We start from the raw sequence: 21,141 nt of genomic DNA, 5'->3' as shown, positions 1-21,141 counted from the left end.
TCCCTATCTCAAGACAGACCAAACTCTTTATTTGTTATGAATAGACTAATCAAATGTACCTTTTCAGCTTTATGTAAGGGTACAGGGCTCCTTTGTGAGTGTTGCACTGTACATGACCTAGAAAAGAAGAAGAGTGAACTGTTGGGCATTTTCCAGCTGTCGTTTGGTGAATATCTGAATTTGTGTGAAGTGTTTTTTGGGTTTGTTTTTAATTAAAACTATTGCAAGCTCATTAGATTTGTTTGGTCTGACCTGGATTACGTGGCATATATTAGGATATGGCCCACAATGTCACCCCCATATATGGAATACGGCAAGAAGTTGATGTTTTTTCAAGGGAGAAACACAAATCAAGTATTTGAAGCAAGGCATGGTGCAATTGGTTGTATCTAAGACATTGTTTGCAACAGTATCTTGCCCCAACTACAGCAAGGACTGTATGATGAGGAGCTGGGCTGGTTTAGATCAGAAGATCATAACTACCTTGGGAGTGGAAAGCAGGATCAAGCCAGACTTTTCTACAACAGAGAATGCAGGTTCAGCCAGACCAACAAAATAACCATGAGTTTGTGGGAAAGCCTTTCCATAGGCTACATCTCATGGCTATTTCTGTAAAGGAGAAGGGGAATCTTGGTTATGTTACATGAAAGACTGTAGCAGTGACCTAACTTTAACAGTTGACGCCTGCAGGGTTCCATGTTTATTCTGGTCCCCATCCATAATAGATCCAGTACAGTATACCAAGGGAGATTTATGGGTTTGTTTTCCAATAAAGCTGTTGTTTCATCTAAGTGCATCCTTGTGTTCCAGGAGTGACTTTAACCCATGACAGAAACCCTCATTTCATTTAGACGTGGAACAGAACTTTAAAGGATTTAAGAGGCAACTTTTCTTTGGTGGCCTATCCACCCCTTATTCAGATCCAGGATTCTGAAACCACTGATGCCACACCATGCATTCCATAGAATAAATAACAGATGAAACATTATAGACTTGAAAAATAAATACTTCTCAATTTACTGATATCAGTATCATGGAAATATAACACATATGGGAACTTCCCCTAAAACAGGATTGCCACTAGTATAAAGGTGACCATAAAAATACTTGCCACAATACCTTGGGTCTGGCATAGCTTTTCCCATTTCCCCTGGGAACTCAAACTCTCCTATTTGATCCACTCTTTGTAGTTGAACAACACCCTGTTGCTCTTAGAAGAGCTCCATGTCAGCTCTTTATTTCCTCTGTGCTGAGTAAGAGAATTAGGGTTACCAGGTGTCCGGTTTTGAACCAGACAGTCCAGTATTTGAGCTTTCTGTTCGGGAAACAAATTGAGAAAATAGAAATGAGAAAATATTGTGGAGGCAGGAAAAGGGAATAAGGGAATTTGTGTGCAGCCATCTTGGTCTTGTTAACAAGAGAGCAAGAGTCAGGCTAAGTCTGTGGCCTGACAACCTGAGATCTGTAATTAGACGCTGCCTTTGCCTCTCGCCTCCATACGGAGATAAGGATAGAATGCTGACTCTGGCAGAGACCTTGAGATAAGGAGCATCTGGGTGGAACTAAATAACTGTTAGCCATTGGTGTTTGTAATGGGAAGGAGACTAATTGTTATTGTTATTATATCTAATAGACAGTATATAAACTGCTTCATAATTGCTTGTATTCGAAGATCTGCCTCGGAGGGGGGGGGGGAGCTTCCCCCCTGTCCGAACCAGTTTTTCCCTTGCTGCAGCTCGTAATAAAACTGCCTCTGGCTACTTGTTGCTTACAAACTCAGAGTGAGGACAATGTTTTCTTCCACAATATAAATGTCCGGTATTTTCTAAATAAGATGTAATGTAGATTGTGATGTAATGTCAAGTGTGCTACATTTTTGTTGACACCATCTGGCAACCCTAAAGAGAATCCAGCACAAACCTGGCATATAAATGAAGTCTCCCTTAACTACTTCACATTAGAAAGGCTCCTGTCTTACACTACACTAAATATGATGGCTAGTATGACTAGCCACGAACTCCTCAAACATATAATCTTGGGCACATTATATTATTTACTATATATTTGAGTGGGTTTGTGTGTCTGTCTCTGTGTCTATCTGTTTGTTCAAGAACTTCTCCTAAACTATAAGTATACAGATTCTTCTTATCGTAACTTGAATCAAGATACAGGTTTAGTTGTGCCAGGAAAATGGGATGTGCCTGGTGATTGCTTCTCATAAAATGGGATGTGCCAGGAAAATGGGATGTGCCTATGACTGCTTCTCATAAAACCATGCAGAAAAGAGACAGAATCATCAGGCAGGTGAAAGGGGCTGGCTGGGGTGCCCTGCCGTCCAGAACTTCACTAACCTGGAGCCTCCCCACCCCCCAGGCATCCTTAAGGGAGGTGGAAAGGTGAAGCTCCTCCCCCCCCCCCCCCAATTCATACAGGAATACTGCTGACTGTTCCCCTTCCTCAGAGAATGAGGGGAAAGTCCCCCTGGCTGGGGAGCACAAGGGGCAGACAAACCTGGACCTGCTCCAGCTGGGGGACCACGGCAGTGGCCATGGAGAGGCATTTCTCACCTGGTCCCAAGCTGCTGTCCTGAGAAAGAGCTGGGGGAGTCCTCTTTCCTTGGGGCAGTCTGCATAATGAAGCCCTCATCCCTAGCCACACCCCAGAGCAATGACTGAAAATAAAGCATGTACATTTTCATTTTATTAAAAAAAAACATAATTGAGTTAAGGACCCAAGAAGTGCTGGGTCCTTAATAAAAACCCTGTTCCAGTGCCTTCCTGGACACATTAGTTAAGATTTCCTGTTCCTGATAGGTGACATTAACAGTTTCTTTCTTGCAGTCTCTGTAGGTGGGTCTTTGTAATCTTTACACAAACACATACAAAAGGGAATAATTATTGCTATCTGGGCTAACCCAAGATAAATGTGGCTATCAATAATGTACTTGAGAGGTATAAATATGGGTGTTGCTATCAGAAAAGTGCAAATAGATTATTGACACAACTTGCTTGTTTTATTGACACAACTTGCTTCCTTTTTATGTCTGTGAATTCCATAGCTAAGAGCAGGAATTTTATTTTCGCAGGACTGTGTTTTTGTTATGCATCGATGTAAGGCGCGGCAAAGACCTTTTTTCGGAGATACATGAAAGCAAACTGTCTTTTTAAAGTATCCTTTCCTCTCCATTTAATTGATCATAAGCTTCTCTTTTTGAAGAAAGAAAAATAGTAAAGAAAGATAGAAAAATGTGAAGGAAAAAGACAAAATGAAAAAAAACAGACTTGGCCGATAGCACTTTTAGATATCTCCACACTCCTAAAAAAGTTACTAGATTTCATTCTGAATACTTTGTGACACTATTGTAAAACCTTTCATTCCCCCATGTGTTCATTTCTGATGTCCTTATCATTTGACCTATGTTTTAATCTCTCTGTGTCTTTTTGTATGGCATTTTCAGACTCAGTTTTTAGTTTGAACTTTCATAAATCTGTTTTTCCTGTCTGAGTTTATTTCTTAGGGGGGGGATTGGTGGTTTGGTGGGTTTTGGGGTGTGGGATTTATTTTTTTAAGTTTTATTTTCCCTTTTCACTCTTTATTCATCTGTATGTTTTCTGGATTTTGCTAATCCTCCTAGGACTTCCTCCCCTGCTGTTTCTGCTCTAAAGCTGTGCTGGTTTACTCTCTGTCTCGCCTACCATCCTCTCACTCTCCCCTCCAGCCTCCAACTGGGGAGGTTTTAGAGGCCTTTAGCAAGCCAATCTGCCTGAGCCAACTCCCTCCCATCTGCTTCTAATTGTCCTGCCACCCTCTGCTTCTATTTAGCAGGTCTTTTGTCCTTTTTGGGCTGCCTTTCTCCTACTCTGCAGCAGCCCTCTGGCCTAATCCTGCCACACATCCCCCTCCCCTGCTAAACACCATGGCTACGTCTACACTGGCATGATTTTTCGAAAATGCTTTTAACGGAAAAGTTTTCCGTTAAAAGAATTTTTGGAAAAGCACGTCTAGATTGGCAGGATGCTTTTCTGCAAAAGCACTTTTTGCGGAAAAGCGTCCATGGCCAATCTAGACGCAGTTTTCCGCAAAAAAGCCCCGATCGCCATTTTCGCGATCAGGGTTTTTTGCGGAAAACAGTACTGTGCTGTCTACACTGGCCCTTTTGCGCAAAAGTCTTTCATAAAAAGACTTTTGCCCGAACGGGAGCAGCATAGTATTTCTGAAAAAGCACTGACGATCTTACATGAGATCGTCAGTGCTTTTCTGGAAATTCAAGCGGCCAGGGTAAACAGCTGGCAAGTTTTTCCACAAAAGCAGATGATTTTGCGGAAAAACTTGCCAGTCTAGACACAGCCCCCAGGGTTCGGCTATTTGGTTTGGAAAACAGTGCACCTTTGACAAACCATCTGCGTTCCCATTCTGGACTCTCGATCTATGTTGAACGTGTTAGAGAAAAGAAACTGCCCCCCAGTAAAAAAGTTTGGCCAGGCCGCTCTTGACTCCTTGAGAGAAATCGGCCACACCCTTCCTACATTCCATTGCCTTTAGAAAAGGGGAAGGTGTGAAAAGGGGAAAATAGCCTGACTCTCCCACCCATCACTTTGGCGTGAGAACTGCGGGGCTTACCTGGTCGCATCAAACCTGCACAGTTTCGGCCCAACCCCTGGGACACAGACCCCCCCACTTGGTGACCATTGGGCCATATATGGTAATATGCAAACGCGGGAAAGCGATGTGCAGATTTGGGGATAAATACCCATGGCAGTTTGCTCTAGGAGGTCTTCGCAACACACGTACCACCGTGCGTGTGCCTTCTCGTATACTTCCAAGCGCTGCCGGCCTGATCAACCAACCAGCCACCTCCCCCAACTCTCGGGCGTAACCAAGGCCTTCGCAACAGAACAAATATCTGTGAAATGTTCCGTGTGCTGTTTAAGTTGGTATGTATGATTTGATTTTTTCTTGTTGTATAAGCTTAGTGTTGTAGTTGTTTGTGGGTAATACATAAGAGTTTATAGTTATCACTGTTATTTTATTACTGTAGCTGGATATTTTAAGATTAGAGACTATTCCCCTCGCCATTCCCATCCTTATATCTCTGACACGTTTTACTAGAAACCATAGAATAAATATAATAAATACTGTAAATTCATTATTAACACGGTCTATTAAAAATCTTAGAATAAATACTATAAATTCACCACTGTCATAAATAAATACATTTTATTTGATAAAACTGTCCACCTGGTTCTGTCCTTCCCCCCTTGGGTATTCATTATCGGACCTGTGATTCTCGCGACAGAACACAGAAGTGGAAGGGCTGCAGGGACAGGAACCACCTGGTTACCCACGCTGTTTTGGTGCATCTATTGCAGGGGTTCATGATAGGTGACAAGGGTAAACTTCCGCACAAGAAGGTAGTAACGTAGGCTTTCCATGGCCCATTATACTGCAAGGCATTCTCCCTCTATCACAACATAATTTTGTTATAGTAAACCTCTGTAGTCTTACTAGGTGCAGTAGAAAACACATTGTGATTTTGCTCGATCATGTTAGCTACTTCTGCCTGTTGGCCCGGGGTCAACTCAGGGGATATTTCCACTTGCTTTTGTGGGCTTTCCCCTTGGGGCAGTGACCCTAGAGCAACCAATGGCACTTCTCTGTCTCACCAGGGTTTCAACAGTTTGATGTGATATTCTTGCTCCAGCTTCCTCCAGTCAGGCTGATGAACCTTGTGGTCCAACAGCTTCTATCACTTCATATGGCCCCTGTCACCTGGCTAGTAGCTTATTCTCCACTGTTTGCACTAGCACCATTGTTGTATATTGGGTTGTAGATATAGATCTTGTTGTCATGGTAACTGAGTAGGTCACCCGGGTCAGCCCAGCTAGTCTGGGCTTGTTCTAGTGAGTTCTGTGCTATGCAATAAAATGGATACTTGCACCTACTCCAGCTCTCTGTCTTTCCACTGATTTATTCCTGTGCTGTGAAACTCCCCACGACATAACAAGTGGCGACCAGGGTGGGATACCTGTGCTGCCTCCAGCAACAAAAGAAGTAGAAGTCAATGTAAGAAAGCAAACTCTTTTTGGCTGTTCTGGAAGGTGGGGGTAAGAACTGACTGCTACACTGTGCAAACTGAAACTAAGATCAAGGAGCCCAGAGACTGGAAAAGAAAAAAAAGGGGGGGGGGGGAGGGAGTGCAGCAGCCATGGCTACACTTACAGGGCCACTGGGACCTTTTGAGGAGACTTTAGAGCAATGGCAGGTATATACTGAGCGTTTTGAACTTTTTGTTATTGCAAATGACATTAAAGAAGAGAAGAAGGTGCCAATATTTTTAAGTGTTGTAGGGGCTAAGACCTATTCTCTGCTACGCAGTTTGCTGCTCCCTGTTAAGCCAGAGACCAAATCTTACAGTGACATTGTGGAAATCCTGGGTCACATTATGCTCCAAAACCACTGGTAATTGCAGAAAGGTACAGGTTCCATAGCAGAGACCAAAAAGAAAGTGAAACAATTGTACAATTTGTAGCCAATTTGAAAAAGCTTGCTGAACACTGTGAATTTAAGGAGATGTTAAATGATGCCATACGTGACAGGTTAGTGTGTGGCCTGCACAGTGAAGCTATACGGAGGCGTCTGTTAACAGAAGCTCAGCTCACCCTACAGAAGGCCATTGATATTGCGGTCTCCATGGAACTGGTCACACAGGAGGCACAATACTTTAGTAGTCCCAAGAACCTACTCACAAAACAGTGGGGAGCCAGGAATGTTACCGCTGTGGTAAGACAGGTCACCATTCATCAGAATGATGGTGTAAGAACCTAGTGTGTCGACAGTGTGGAAAAAAAGGACACATTGAGCGTGCCTGCAAACAAAAGAAAAAGAGGCCTGTGGTCTGGTGGAACAAAAAGGAAAATCTGCATACCTTCGAGCAGATGCCTGATGATCAAAGTGACACCTTGTCTGAAGAAGAAATGCTATGCTATGTTTTGTCTTTGGAAGGGGGCTCCCATGAATACTGGGTAACCCCACTGTTGGATGGCAAACCGGTATGCATGGAAGTGGACACTGGGGATCGGGGCTTTTTTGCGGAAAAGCACGTCTAGATTGGCCACGGACGCTTTTCCGCAAAAAGTGCTTTTGCGGAAAAGCATCCTGCCAATCTAGACGTGCTTTTCCTAAAATGCTTTTAACAGAAAACTTTTCCGTTAAAAGCATTTCCGGAAAATCATGCCAGTGTAGACGTAGGCCACATGTGTCATGTGTGAGGGCCCCTGCTCAGGCTGGCCTCTTGCCCCCCCTCTTCCCCAGGTGTTGGGGCTTGCAGCTGGTTTCTGGGGTAGGGAGCCCAGCCGTGGACTCCTCCAAGGACTCCCCCTACTGTTTCTGCTCTAAAGCTGTGCTGATTTACTCTCTGGATACACCTACACTGCAGGCTTCTTGCACAAGAACTGTTTTGCACAAGAGTTCCTGCACAAAAATTCTTGTGCAAGAGTGTGTCCACACTGCCATGTGCTTTTGCACAAGAGGTGTGCTTTTTCACAAGAGCATCCATGGCAGTGTGGACACTCTTTTGCACAAGAAAACTCTGATGGCCATTTTAGCCATCAGGGTTTCTTGTGCAAGAAACCTTTGTTGCTCATCCACACTGCCTTCTTGCATAAGAGCTTTTGCACAAGAGGGCTTATTCTTCATGGGGAGAGAAATAACTTACACAAGAAACCCTCTTTTCTGATGCTTTACTGTAAATTTACTTGCACAAGAACACATGTGCAATATAAATGCTCTGCATGTTCTTGCACAAAAAGCCTGCAGTGTAGCTGTTGCCTCTGTCTCACCTTCCATCCTCTCACTCTCCCCTCCAGCCTCCAACTGGGGAGGCTTTTAAAGGCCTCTAGCAAGCCAGCAATGGAGTCAGCTGGCCCCAATCTGCCTGAGCCAACTCCCTCCCAGCTGCTTCTAATTGTCCTGCCACTCTCTGCTTGTATTTAGCAGGTCTTTTGCCCTTCTGGGGCTCCTTTTCTCCTACTCTACAATAATCCTGTGGCCTGACCCTATCACATAACACTTTGTACTTGTGGATGTGACTGTGGTGATTGTCCTTGGTCTTTATGTTTTCCTAGAATCCTATTGTGAGACAAGTACCAAAGATGATTTTTAGAGTCCTGCAAATCCACAGTTCTATCCACTTTGCATCTGTGGATATTCTCTTTGCATTCACACATGTGAATGAGGATATCTGCAGCTCATTTTTGTGGATAAGGATGTAGCTATGGATACAAATTTTGTATCTAGAACCCTGCCAATTTGTGGATATCTGCTTTATATCCATGGGTACCTTTGCATATATGGATGTGGATATCCACAGATCATTTTTGTAGATTCAGATGTGGATGTGGATTCCAGTTTTATATCCTCTAGTGCATGGGTGGCCAACTTAGATGTAGCTCTTTGATTAAGGAAGTGCAGCTCCTGCTGCTTCTGAGCCATGTGCCCGGACTGCTCATGGCTGGCCACTCTGCGCATGCGCCCCAGCACCTGGGGGGAGAAGCGCATGGCAGTGGTGTCAGCTCCAGGACCCAGGCATTAGAGTGCGGGGGAAAGGGGGAGGGTGTCTGACTCTGTGGGAAGGGAGGGGGATTGGGTTGGAGCTGTTGGGGGGAGGGGGAGAGGAAGGGGGTGTTGGGCGGAAGCATCTTAAACTCAAAGTCTTCGCGGGTTCAGAATAAGGCAACTAACACAGATGTCATATTTAAATTCCAGGGGAGGGGGGAATCAGCATGTACCTAGTTTACGCTGTGTTCCTTTAAAGAAAATTCAAAGGCTGTTGTTTCCCAGGCTGAAGTAATTATTCTGAGATATGAGTCTCTCCCTTATTGTTTTTTAACCTCTCATAATTGCAGTCTGGGACAGACCTGAATATTTAGACCTATAAAAAAGCCATAATCTTCATAAGTAAAGAAAAAAAGGAAACTATACCAGAGATCTACAAGCTGGAGTGAAACAGGCACTTCAGATTGTGCTAATTTACTTCTCAGTTCAGTTTAATTTTAAAAAACTCACAGGACATAATAGGGCAGTATTAAATTTAAAATACATGGTGAGGATGCTTTTTTTTTTTAAGTGAGAGAATATTACTGTATTTTTAAAGGGTTTTTTGTTGTTGTTGTCGTTTGTTCCTTGTTAAGTTCTCTGAAGATCTATGGACTGGGTATGAATTTTTAAGTGACTAGAGACTTTTTTATTGGTTTTTGTTTGAAATGTCCTGTAATGTTATTTTTATCACTGCATTTTGTGTACTCTCTCTATGTATCTTTCTATATATAGATATATAAAAATAAATATATAATACGTGTCTCTTTGCAGTTTATCCACCGCTATTTTGACTCTTCATCTCTAACTGGTTGACCACCTGTGCTCTAGTGGTTTTCACTCAGTTGAGCTTGAAACTGTAGCAACCAGAGTTGTAATACAATATCAATCAGTTTAAACAAAATAAAAGGCTGCAGGGGTTAAAAGCAAGCTTTGTTAAAGAGCACTGAAAATCTGAATTGCTTTTAATAGCAACAAAGGAATAGGCAATGGGAAAGGGCCACAAGAGATGAGTTTTCTACAGAATGAGTAACACTTTATTACTGGTTTCAGGTTTAGAAGAAATTGCTTGGTGTATGATGAATTTGGATTGTCCCGTGTAAATGTAGGAATACTGTATCTTCACTGAGTTACTGTAAAGTTGGCTGTGTGGGTATATGGAGTTAATTAGGTTGCAGAGTTGTCAGGACTAGGAGGGATATTCAGGCAGAAAGGGAAGAACAATAGCTCAGCCACTTAACAATACCCAGGACTCCTGACTCTTAGCTCTCAGTACTTCTGAGCTGCCTGAAAAGGTCTACTCCAGCTGGTCTCAGAAAGCACAAGAGAACCAAGGACTTTGGCTGGATTGAGAGATATTTCTTGAAGGATAGGGGAAAAACATAACAAGAAATTAAATGGTTCAGACAGAGACCCAGACCCCAGAGGATGTGGATCTAGGATATGAATGGCCTATTTAGAATGATAGGCAAGGTCAACATGTGTGTAGATCTTGTTTTATTTTAAGAATCTTATTTTCTTAAGTTATGGTTGGTTTCTTCTGTTCAGGTAAATAGTACTTTTGTTGGAGAGGCTTTTGTAGGTCACTTATTTCACCTTTGACTACAATTTTCTGAAGAAGTGGAAGTGCCCCTGCCCAGTTGAATCTGTTGGTGTATGCAGGTTGGAACCACAAGATACTATAGGACAGGACTTGGTCTAAGTGTAGGAGAATCACTGGATTCCACCCTAGCACGGTAAAAGCACGAGGCCTCGTACCTAAGGGATGGGCTACTGGGTGCCGCTAGCCCTGTGACTCTGTAGAAAATGAACACCGACATCCAGAACAGTTCAGAAGTTGGTTCAGCTTCTTAGTGTGCATGTAAATATACTGTGATCATTCTAAACCAGGTCCCCAGCTGGTGTAAATTGGTGCAGCTCCAGTGAGTGGATTTATGCTGATCGATACTGATTGAAAGTTATTTTAATATCTGGAGATTTTTAAATGTGTGGTGTTCAATAATTGCAATAATTTATGTGCACAGTCTATCCTGAAGAGAGCAACCTCAGGAGAGGCAAGTTCTGTAATAGCTGTAATGTTATAAGTTCAGTGGTAACCATGTCAACTAGACTGTCACTATGGCTACGTCTAGACTACACGCCTTTTTCGAAAGAGGCTTTTTCAAAAGATACTTTTGAAAAAGCCTCTTTTGAAAAAAAGCATCTAGACTATAATCAGTACCTTTGAAAAAGCAAGCCACTTTTTCGAAAGAGAGCACCCAGGCAGTCTAGATGCCCTCTTTTGAAAAAGCAAAGTTTGCATTACCTAGCACCTTTTTTCGGAAGAGCACTTTCAAAAAAAGGCGTCTTCCTCATAAAATGAGGTTTTCCGTGGTTGAAAAAACTGCCGCGTTCTTTCGATTTACTTTTGAAAGAACACGGCAGCAGTCTAGATGCAGGGGAAGTTTTTCGAAAAAAGGCCACTTTTTTCGAAAAATCCCTGTAGGCTAGACACACCCTGTGAGACTGACTAAACTAATATAGGCAGTGAGCCTTTGAACATGCCTGAACTAGAGCAGAGGTTCTAAGCCTTTTTTTTTCTGAGGTCCCCTTAACATACTAGAAAAACTCAACAGGCCACCAGTGCCACAACAACTGGTTTTCTACCTCTGAAACCCAGGATCAGTGTTCTGGGATAGGAAGCAGGTCAGTTTCTTGGGGCCTCATATCACAGGGGACCCTCAGGAAGCTAAATGGCTTAAGCTTCAGCTTCAACCTGGGTGACAAGGTTTGGGCCTGGACTTCATCCAGATGCATTGGGGCTTTCTGCACTGGACCCCAGTGAGTTTGCTTGCCATGCTAGTTAGCTAAAACATGCTTGAAAGTCCCTCATTAATGATTTTTAGTTGAGAACCAATGAACTAGAAGTGTTCAGCAGCCGCATTGGTATGGGGTGGTCTACACTTTAGAGCACGGGTGGGGAACCTCAGGCTTGGGGGTCGGATGCAGCCCCTGGCTTGCCTGGATCCTGTCCCCAAGGCTCAGGGCTCCCTCCCAACATAATTGGGGAGTCCATGCTGGTGCTCCAGTTGCACCTGTGCCCCATGCTGGGTCCCCCCTAGGCTCTGGTGTACAAGGGGAATGTGGGGAGTGTCTTTCTGCTTCTTGGAGAGCCACATCAGTGTACACAGTGAGGAGTGAGGATTTGTTTTTTTGTTTTTGTTTTTGTTTTGTTTTGCTTCTCACTTGTGTGTGGCCCCTGACTGATTTTTCTGTGGGTCAGTGGCTCCTGCCTCAAAGAAGGCTTCCCACCCTTGCTTTAGAGTCTCCTGCAGCTGTAGCGCTTTAGTGAAGACCTTACCTATACTGATGGGGTGGGTTCTCCTTTTGGCATAGCAGTAGCAGTATAGATGGGACTCAGAAGCTCTTCTGTTGACATAGCACTGTCTGCACCAGGGATTAGGTCTGTATAACCGTGTTGCATAGTCCATGCAGTTCTCATTGGTCAATTGTTCTGGCCAATGGGAACTGTGAGGATGGTGCTGAGGGGTAAGGGCAGTGCAAGGAGATCCATAGCTGCCTTCCTGCAAGGGATGCACAGATTTTCTATGCCTCCGAGTGAAATCATTATACTGACTTAAATCGCTAATGTAGACCAAGGCTAAGCGTGAACTGACTGTTCAAGCAGTTAAAATCTTTTCTCTTGACTATGATGCCTGACTAAATATACAGGTTGGACCCATCTGGTCCGGTACCCTTGGAATCAGCCTCGCTCCTGGTGGCTCTGCCAATCCCGCGGCAGCCTGCTGTCCCATCGGAGCTCCTACTGGTCCCACTGGCTTTGCAGCAGCCCTGCCACCATGTGGGAGCTCTAGGTGGCCCTGCTTTGCTGCAGGCTTTGGTGTCCTGCTGGCTCTGTTGCCCTGCTGACCCTGCTAGTCAGCTTCTCTCCAAGCTGCCGGCAACCTCTGCTGCTGCGGTTTTCTAGTCCCACAACATATTGTCAAACCAGCGTGTCCTGGAGCATAGAGGTTCAACCTGTAGGGACAGGAAAAAAGACTGAGTCTTGGCACAGATGCTTTATGTCTTTCAACTGATGTATATTAAAAATACCATCGCTCCCTGGCTGTCCAAACATTTGCATATTTTAATTATGCTTAGTTAAATAGTTGTCATTCCTGAGGAATTTTAAAGTAATAAAATTATTATTAATACCAATCGGTACATCTACGCTGCATCCCTAGTTCGGACTAGGGATGCAAATGGAGACGACCAAAGTAGTTAACGAAGCAGGGATTTAAATATCCTGTGCTTCATTAACAGGATCTTTCCAGCACGCTAGTTCGAATCACAGCTGATTCGAACCAGGAAGTGCGCACCGGGACGCGTTAGTTCAGACTAGAGCCCTTAAATGAGTAACATAATCTCGCTGGCACGCACTTCCTAGTTCGAATCAGCTGTGATTTGAACTAGCGTGCCGGCGAGATCATATTAATGAAGATATTTAAATCACCGCTTCATTAACTACTTCGGTCATCTCCATTTGCATCCCTAGTCCGAACTAGGGATGCAGTGTAGACGTATCCAAGTCTAGTAAAAATGGCAGACAATCGGTTAATAAGTGCTTTGGATCTGCTTTGTTTCCTGTTCAGTAGTAGCAAGAAGCTCAGGCACTGCTGGAGGACCATCTGCTGCAAGGACAAGGAAGGTCAGAGAAAAAAGTAAGCTACTGTGATTGAAGGGTGAAAAATGCAAGGGCAGTGGTTTCTACCCCAAGGATTCTGTCCTAAATGTGTCCCTCACTCCAAAAAATGAGGAGGACCTGGGATGCAGCCTGTTATTTCAGATTTGGGTGATCAGAAAAAATCACCAGAAAACTTACAGTACTGTGGGTAATTTTGATTTACAAATATCCTGGTAATTAAGATTTAAGAAGACATGTATACAGTATTGAGTGTTATTTAAACACCAGTTTTTACTAAAACAAGTCCTGTCAGAGTTGCCAACTCTTGTGAATTTTCCTCACAACATTTGATCTTTTTCTTATTCATATATCCTGGATGGATATGGTGAGGTGAGATACTTAGCTCTTATTGTACAAGGATAATTAAGTATCTAACCTTTAAGGCAGAAATGGTAAAAAATGTTGACCCAAAGGCATCCTAAATGGGTAAAACCATTTCCCCTCCTTCCAAGACACAGAATGAGTTTTCAGACAATCTGGAGGCCTGATTCACCATTTACTAATGTTGTGGGTATTGTTGCGCTGACTATTGGGTGAAACCTGATTGAAGCTACTAGTGGGTGTGACAGCCAGTTTTCATTTAGGGTAAATGTAAGAAGCAGTTAAGCTCCTTTGTGGAAGAGATAGCTGAAACAATAGGTATCACCATCCAAAACATAGGCTACATGCAAGGCTGCATGCATTCTGCAATCTGAGCTGAGTGGGCAGAAGGATTTGACTAGGGACTGAATGGAAACATGGAGGCTGGGTTGGGGTGGGCAATAATTTTTGCAAGGGCAACACCCCATGAATAAGTTGTCACGGGCTGCACATTTCTACTGTATTAATGTAGGGTATGTCTATACTAGCTCATTAGTTCCAGCTAGGTAGGCAAATGAGGGAAACCAGGGTTGCAAATGAAGCCCGGGATTTAAATATCCCGGGCTTCATTTGCATCTTCCCGGGCACTGCCATTTTTAAATCCCCCTTAGTCCGAACTCCGTGCCCTTGGCTACACGCGGTACGGAGTAGGTAGTTCGAATTAGGATCTCTAATTCGAACTACCGTTACTCCTCGTGGAAGTGCAGGAGGTACCGTAGGGGGTGCAGGCCCCGGTCTGAGATGGAGTTTGGGTGCAGGAGGGTGCTCTAGGTTGGGCAGAGGTATGGGTTCTGTAAGGGAGTTTGTGTGCAGGAGAGGGTTCTGATCTGGGGCAGAGGTTTGGGGTGCAGGAGAGGGTGTGAGGTGCAGGCTTAAGCCAAGAGGCTTAATTTCTAAGGGCTTCCCTTGTCCTGCTTGCAGGCTAGGGGCTTTATCAAGAAGTGCATGATCAGAGTCAGACTGTAGAAAGTCAGCTAGAATAAGGTAGATTGAGTTCTGCCTGTCTTCTCTCTCTCTCTGTCTCTCTGTCTCTGTCTCCCTTAGGGTTGCCAGATGGTTTCAACAAAAATACTGGACACACTTGACATTACATCACAATCTACATTACATCTTATTTAGAAATAACGGACATTTATATTTTCTCAATTTGTTTCCCAAACAGAAAGCTCAAATACTGGACTGTCTGGTTCAAAACTGGACACCTGGCAACCTTAGCCTCCCTCCCTCCCTCCCTCTCCTTGGTATACTCTAGGGAGTTATTTTGAAATAACAAGTGGAGTGTCCACACTACCAGGCTTCAGAGAGTGTTTGCTTTCTGCTGTGTTCTAGGAAAGAGAACTTTGTGCCTTCTTTGTGAATAAACAGGACTGAATTAGAGAAATACCTCTCTCCAGCATCAGTTGCTTCTTCTCATGGAAACAGTCTTCAAGACCCTAAAATAAATGTTGATTAACAACTCAGGCCAAACAGAATTTATCAGTCTACAATTCACATTGCCATCTGTACTCCTACTAATGCTATAATCAACTAGCAGCTTTAAAATAAATGTATTATGTAATCTACAAGTTCAGGTTGTATAACTGTTTACATGGACTAATATCTATACTAAGTAGTTTGAGCACCATGTCATTTTGAATCACTATTGAGCACTTTGTATCTTATCATCTAGTTCAGCCACCTGATCAGGATGTTTTCTATGTTCTTCCTATAAGTAACCCTGTAAGTAACCCATGTTCCTCTTCCACTGTGGGTTGCCCCCAGGAAGCATACAGATCAGTGCTATTTAATCAAAGGTCTGTACTAATTATACTGCACAAGAGGATTTGCTTACAGCAGGGGTTGGAAACATTTTCTGGGTCCGGGGCCACTGTCCCACAGAAAACTCTAGTGTCTCTCATTCTTGATATTTCTCAATGAACTTCCATTTCCTGGTATGGCGTAGTGGGGGTGCTGTCTGATCTGTAACCCGGGGTCCCCCTGCACTGTGATGTGAGATTCTCACTGATTCTCCCAAATGTGTATTAACCCAGACACCAAGGCTCCGCCACCCAGGGAGAGACAAAGCGAGGAAGGCGGAGACCAGCACCTGGCTGGGGAACAGGGCCTGGGAGGGTTGCAGTGGCTGTCTGGGAAGCATGGAGAGAAGAGGCTAAGCGGAGGGCCAAGTGGCGATGGGCCCTAACCCTAGGGTCTGAGGCATCCTGGCCCTGGCCCCTGTAGCCACATCACATATGTGCTGTGCTGTATCCTGAAGGAACAGTAAACCCCTCTCTATTCTACGACTGGTGGAGTCTGTTCTTGTGGCTACGAAGGTGCAGGAACGGAGGAACCCCAACTGCGTTGTCACACCTGGTCTCTTCCTTTTGGTTCTCTGCAGGTTTCATGACTTGAAATTTCCCTCATCCTAAGGCATTTTCAGGATGGCTGAGATTTCTAAGAGTTGCTAATATCTACAGTACTATGTATTCATTCTTTTCTTCTTGTCCCAAAGAGTTTCCCTTAACTCAATTTCTCAAGCCTTGTTTAAACACAGCAATTTAATGGCATTATAATTACCAGTATAATTTTTCCTGTGAACACTATCATTTAGAATAAAAGTGTCCTATTTTTTGGTTTAACTTAATTTACTTTGAAAATTAATTAATTAAACTAACCAAAGGCTGCTCTTATTGCAAATGACTGTGTCCTCAGGTAGAATTGAACCACTTTTTCATGTAGGTAAGTCTTTAGTCTCTTTGTTTGGCTGTCTATGCTACAGACCTTACACTGCAAGGCAGGGGTGGGCAAAATTTTTTGATAGGGGGCTATTCCAAGATTTTGGAAAGTGGCCTAGGGCCGTACTTTTCTAAAAAGGAGGGGTGGGGTCTGGGTTGGAGGTTGGGTGCAGAAGGGAGCTTGGGATAGGAGATGGGGTACAAGAAAGAGTGTTGGGGTCTGAGAGGAGTTTGGGTGAAGGAGGGCAGCACACAAAACTTGCCCCTACCCCAGCACAGAGAAGCAGGTAGAACAGTCATCTGCTCTGAGCTCTGGGGCTGCTCCCTGCCTGTTGGTCCAGTGGGCTGAGCTGCAGGCTGGACTGAAAGGGTTGGTGGGCCAGATCCGGCCCCCAGGCCGTATCTTGCCCACCGCTGCTGTAAGGCCTTCAATCACCTTCTCAATGCCAATGACAGACAGCTCTCCTGACAGCTTAATTAAATTATCCCTAAGGAACAATGATAGGGGAGCTTTGGCAACTAAACTTCTGGTCCAGGTATGTGTTACTCCACAACCCTGACCAACAAAATTTTTATCAACAAAAATGCTAGTGATGATAAAGCCTTAAAGACTTTTTTTCTCTATGCTGAAATTTAGTGAGCTTTTTATCTTTAATGAGAGGGCTTTATTGGGCAGCAGGAGCAATCAGAAGTGTTGCAAAGCCAAGTGTTTTTTTTCCCCCAGTACCATAGAACCTTTGTCCATCTTTGTCATTGTAACCTCTCAGTCTGGAATCTTTGTCTCAGAGTTAACCCATTTTATTTTTCCATCTGTCTCCCCTGCTTCTCACTACTTTTATTATTTCTCTTTTCTCTTGTTTTCCTCCCTCCTCTTCCTGCTTCTCTCCCCTGGCATTCACACCTTTTTTTGGTTAAGCAAAACAGAAGTTTGAGCAAGGAGATGAGAAGGTAAGTGATAAGTAGCAATCAGAGGGTTTCTGATCTAATGGCTTTCAGTTCTGGAGTGGCATTTTGTTGATTCTCTTGGCCTAAAGCAAGAGGGCACCTAATTACATCTTGCCAAATAAGGCACAATACAAGCTGCACATTTAAATGTCTCTGATGTGCTGCCAATGTTCTAACAAACGGATCCCACAAAGAAACATTCTTCTTTAGGCTATGGTAGACTTTATGTTCAGAGTTGAGGCATGTGCTCAGAGCAAGGGGTATGTAATCCCTACGTAATCTGTTTCTTCACCCCCTTTTCTCTTTCTCTCCTGCAACCACACTCTCATCATAACCACAACCAAAGAGGATAGCAGCATTCTGGGCACAGAAATTAAGCTGCACTTTGACACTTGACACTGTGTCTTGAATGCCCTCCTGGGTGTATAGTAAGGAGCGTTGTAGACTGCTCCTTCTTGCACGAAAGCCCCTTGCGCAAAATGGCAGTTCATTAAGTATGCAAATGAGGCATGGCGATATTCATTTGCATATGCTATTGTGCAAGAAAGTGCAAAGTAGATGTAGCCTAAGAGAGTGTGGCCAGCCCAAACCTAGGGCATATGTTTTAAAAATACCACCCCTTTGGTGCAATCTACTCTGTATGAAAGGGGGAATTTCTATGGCCTATGTTTTACAGGAGGTCAGACTAGATAGGGTAGGCAATAGGCTCACTGTGGGCCAAATCCAGATTGCCAGATACTTTTGAATTGATCCTGAAATATTTTTTGTTTACTTATTATTACCATTTTTTATTTTATTTTATTTGGAATCTGGACTATGACTATACTTTGACCAAGAAATCTGGAGCTTGACAAAAAAATTGACTATCCCTGGACAAGATGAACACTATAGCCCCTTTTAACCTTGGAATCTATGAATTTGGTCTTTCAGAAGTATTTTTTTAATGAACCTCAGGAGTAAATTCTTCTCTTGGCAGAGATGGTTGAACAGTGTCAAGAGTGCGGGTGAGTCCTTCAGAAACAGCAACATCACCTTACTTTTGATGTTGGAATCTTATCAGGGGGTTCCCAGGATTCCTGAACCAGTTTCCTGTTTGTGTGTATCTGCCTCATTAATTTCCCAGTTTGTTATTAAACTCTTTGGACCAAATTTATGTTCAGTGTAAGGCAGCAGTGTTACAGCAGTGATGAATCTTGTCCATTGGCAATAATATATTCATTGATATACCCAGGCCTGCTTATAGGGGGAGGGGAATAAAAGGAGGCAACTACCCTGAGGCCTAGCCATTCTAAAGGGCCTGGGGTTCCTGGCCATCACGTGGCAGCTGGATTCCCAGGCCATTTAAATTGCCACTGGAGCCCAGGATAGTGTGCTCCAGGCAGCGCTAAGGGCTGGCTGGGAGGAGGTATGACATGGCACAGTCTGGGCTGTGCTGAGGACTGGCTGTCCCAACCCCACCCCTTCTGCCTGATACCCCACTCCTTCTGAGAGTGTGGAGCCACCGTCCCACTCTTTGCCCAGGGACCCAGCAATTCTGTCAGCCTCTCTGCCCATACCTTTCAAGTTGAGGTTCCAACAGCAATATTCTGTTTATGTGCCTGATATAGTCAGCATATCTGTATTATGTGCTGTGGAGTCACTTGCTAAAGAATGCCATGAGGGGTTACCTGTGCCTTCATGTCAGGGGCAAAATGAACTCCCCACAGGCACTGCATCTTGAGGGGGAAGATGGTTGCTATGCTGTGCCTCGCTTTGGCCGAATTCAGTGTGTTCTCCCCTCACACAGAGGACCAGCTCTTCTGCCACTATTGTGGGGGCAATGTGTGAGAGGGGCATACATGGTCACATGCCCCATCCCTAAAATGCTGAGGGAGTGGCAGAGTCAGAAGGGAAGTGGCACAGCGTACAGAGCCTTTCCTCTCTCAGGCAGCAGCTGTGCTGCACTGGGCAGCATTTCAGGCAGGCAATGTGTCCGGAGACTGCCTGGGAAAGTGCCTTGGAGAATGCACAATGAAAGGACAGAGCACCCTCTTCTCCATCAGGTAACGTATTATGGGACAGATAGAATGTGGAGGAGGAAACAAATCACGTGGGTAGTCACATGGTTCCCCTCCCAGCTGGTACCCCTTTTTATGTACCTTCCACTGGTAACCTCATGACCCATTCATCACCAAAGCCATTCTTTGTGCTTAAAGTTAACATGCATAAGTGTTGGGGGCCTTGGATTGTGTCTACGTCTATAGTGTATGATACACTTTCAAACTTGATTATGGTTTTGGATGATACTCCAATAATAATAATTTTACCTCAGCCAATAATTGAATTTTTTGGTTCAAGCTGAAATGATAAACCAAACTACAATGGTTTGGGTCAAATTTGGGTTTTGATTTGTTTGCTTTTTAAAATGTTACATTGTCTGGTAGCTTTTTACTCCTTTTAATTTTATTCCTTTTAAACTAATTTAGCTAATTTTTTACTCTGGTAGCTTTTTACTCCTTTTAAACTAATTTAGCTAAATTTTTAAATGAAACATCTCAAAATGAAAAGCCAAAATGTATTTGGCTGAAATGATATGCTCAGTTAATCAGCCTGAATTCAGGAATGGTATTAATTAATCCAAAAATTGATTTTTTGGTGAATAAACATATTGCTAAATAAATAAAAAATTCACCAAGCTCTTCCACTACCACTACAAATAGTAGTAATAACAGTTTAAATGTGCATGAAATATTTTACAAAAAATTTTGCATTTTTTTTAAATCACCCATTAACAGGTACCAAGCATGGAAAATTTCAGTCCAAAATCTCTGTGTGTGTGTGCACGCACAAGAGAGAAAGCAGTTTATAGTTGCCCCTATATGTCTTCATATAGGGGCACTGAGGCACAGAGAGGGAAAATGTTTCAAATTGTTATATTACAAGACAATGATAGCGTAGGGACCAGAACTCAGGTCTCTCAACTCTGTCTCTTCAACCAGAAGTAATTGTTGCCTCAGAGTGTAATATGTGTTACTAGACAAAGAACCATCCTCTACTGACTTTGAAATGCTACAACTATTGCTACCATGTGTCAGTTGGCCGAAGTTGGCACAATGTAAATTGAAGAGAATCAGTCTTATGTACCACGTTATTGATAAAAGTGGCACTCCAGTAGCCATCTGTCTTGATCCAAAAAGTATTTCCATGCCCAAGTAGTTGTTGTTGCAGGAACTTGAGTAAATGCAACACTAAGGCTCACTGTAGCCAGCCAACAGGTTTTTAAAGGTGTAAAAGCTGTTTATACTAGTTTTTAAAATGTAGTATTTAAAGCATATTAGTTAATACATTTTGAAACCCAACCTATTTTCCTACTTTAGATATACTCACAAAGTTGCAACAGTGCCAGTCTCTGAATGATCAACTCTTAATTCACTAAAATCAAACTAGGACACAGCAGAGTCCATGTTGTTCCATTTCTCAGCTTCATTGATTTCTCTGCTGTCTCCATCTAGCTGTATCTGTAAACTTCCCATTCATCTCAACTTGAAATCCTGTTTGCTGTTATCCTCTGTAAATATATGGAAATATACTCAGCTTGGGATTCTGATTGGCTAGCTCTCTTTCAAGTTCTCTTGTTCAGTTCCTGCTGTGTTGTTCATGCCCTCAAATGGCTTGGAAATGTTCTCTGGGAAATTGATCCTGCAAGATTCTCCCACTCTGCTCCAAGTCAGGAAAGCACTTAGTCATATGCTTAAATTGACTGCAGTGGAACCGCTGATAAGCTTAAAGTTAAGGCAAATGTGTGTGTGCTTTGATGGATTGGGGCCA

General features: G+C 43.4%; 1 protein-coding gene and 1 long non-coding RNA gene across 3 annotated transcripts in view; one reads left to right on the top strand and one right to left on the bottom strand.

Annotated features, from left to right (window-relative positions):
* Nucleotides 1-5,238: 5,238 nt before the first annotated feature.
* On the bottom strand, nt 5,239-20,856 carry LOC112545853 (uncharacterized). Its single transcript, XR_003089405.2, has 3 exons — nt 20,701-20,856; nt 15,060-15,108; nt 5,239-12,609 (listed from the first exon to the last, which is right to left on the bottom strand). It is a non-coding gene; the product is annotated as an uncharacterized LOC112545853 (long non-coding RNA).
* The window catches only part of SI (sucrase-isomaltase), a 172,594-nt gene continuing 170,683 nt past the window's right edge, over nt 19,231-21,141 (top strand). For both annotated transcript variants that reach the window (XM_075937869.1, XM_075937870.1), the window contains exon 1: nt 19,231-19,376. The gene's annotated coding sequence lies outside the window, so the exon portion shown is untranslated. The remainder of the gene's footprint in view (nt 19,377-21,141) is intronic.

Source organism: Pelodiscus sinensis, chromosome 10, assembly GCF_049634645.1.
Source record: "Pelodiscus sinensis isolate JC-2024 chromosome 10, ASM4963464v1, whole genome shotgun sequence".
Classification (NCBI taxonomy): Eukaryota; Metazoa; Chordata; order Testudines; family Trionychidae; genus Pelodiscus; species Pelodiscus sinensis.
Note: the sequence above shows the minus strand (reverse complement) of the source record. Positions and strands in the feature narration are given on the sequence as shown.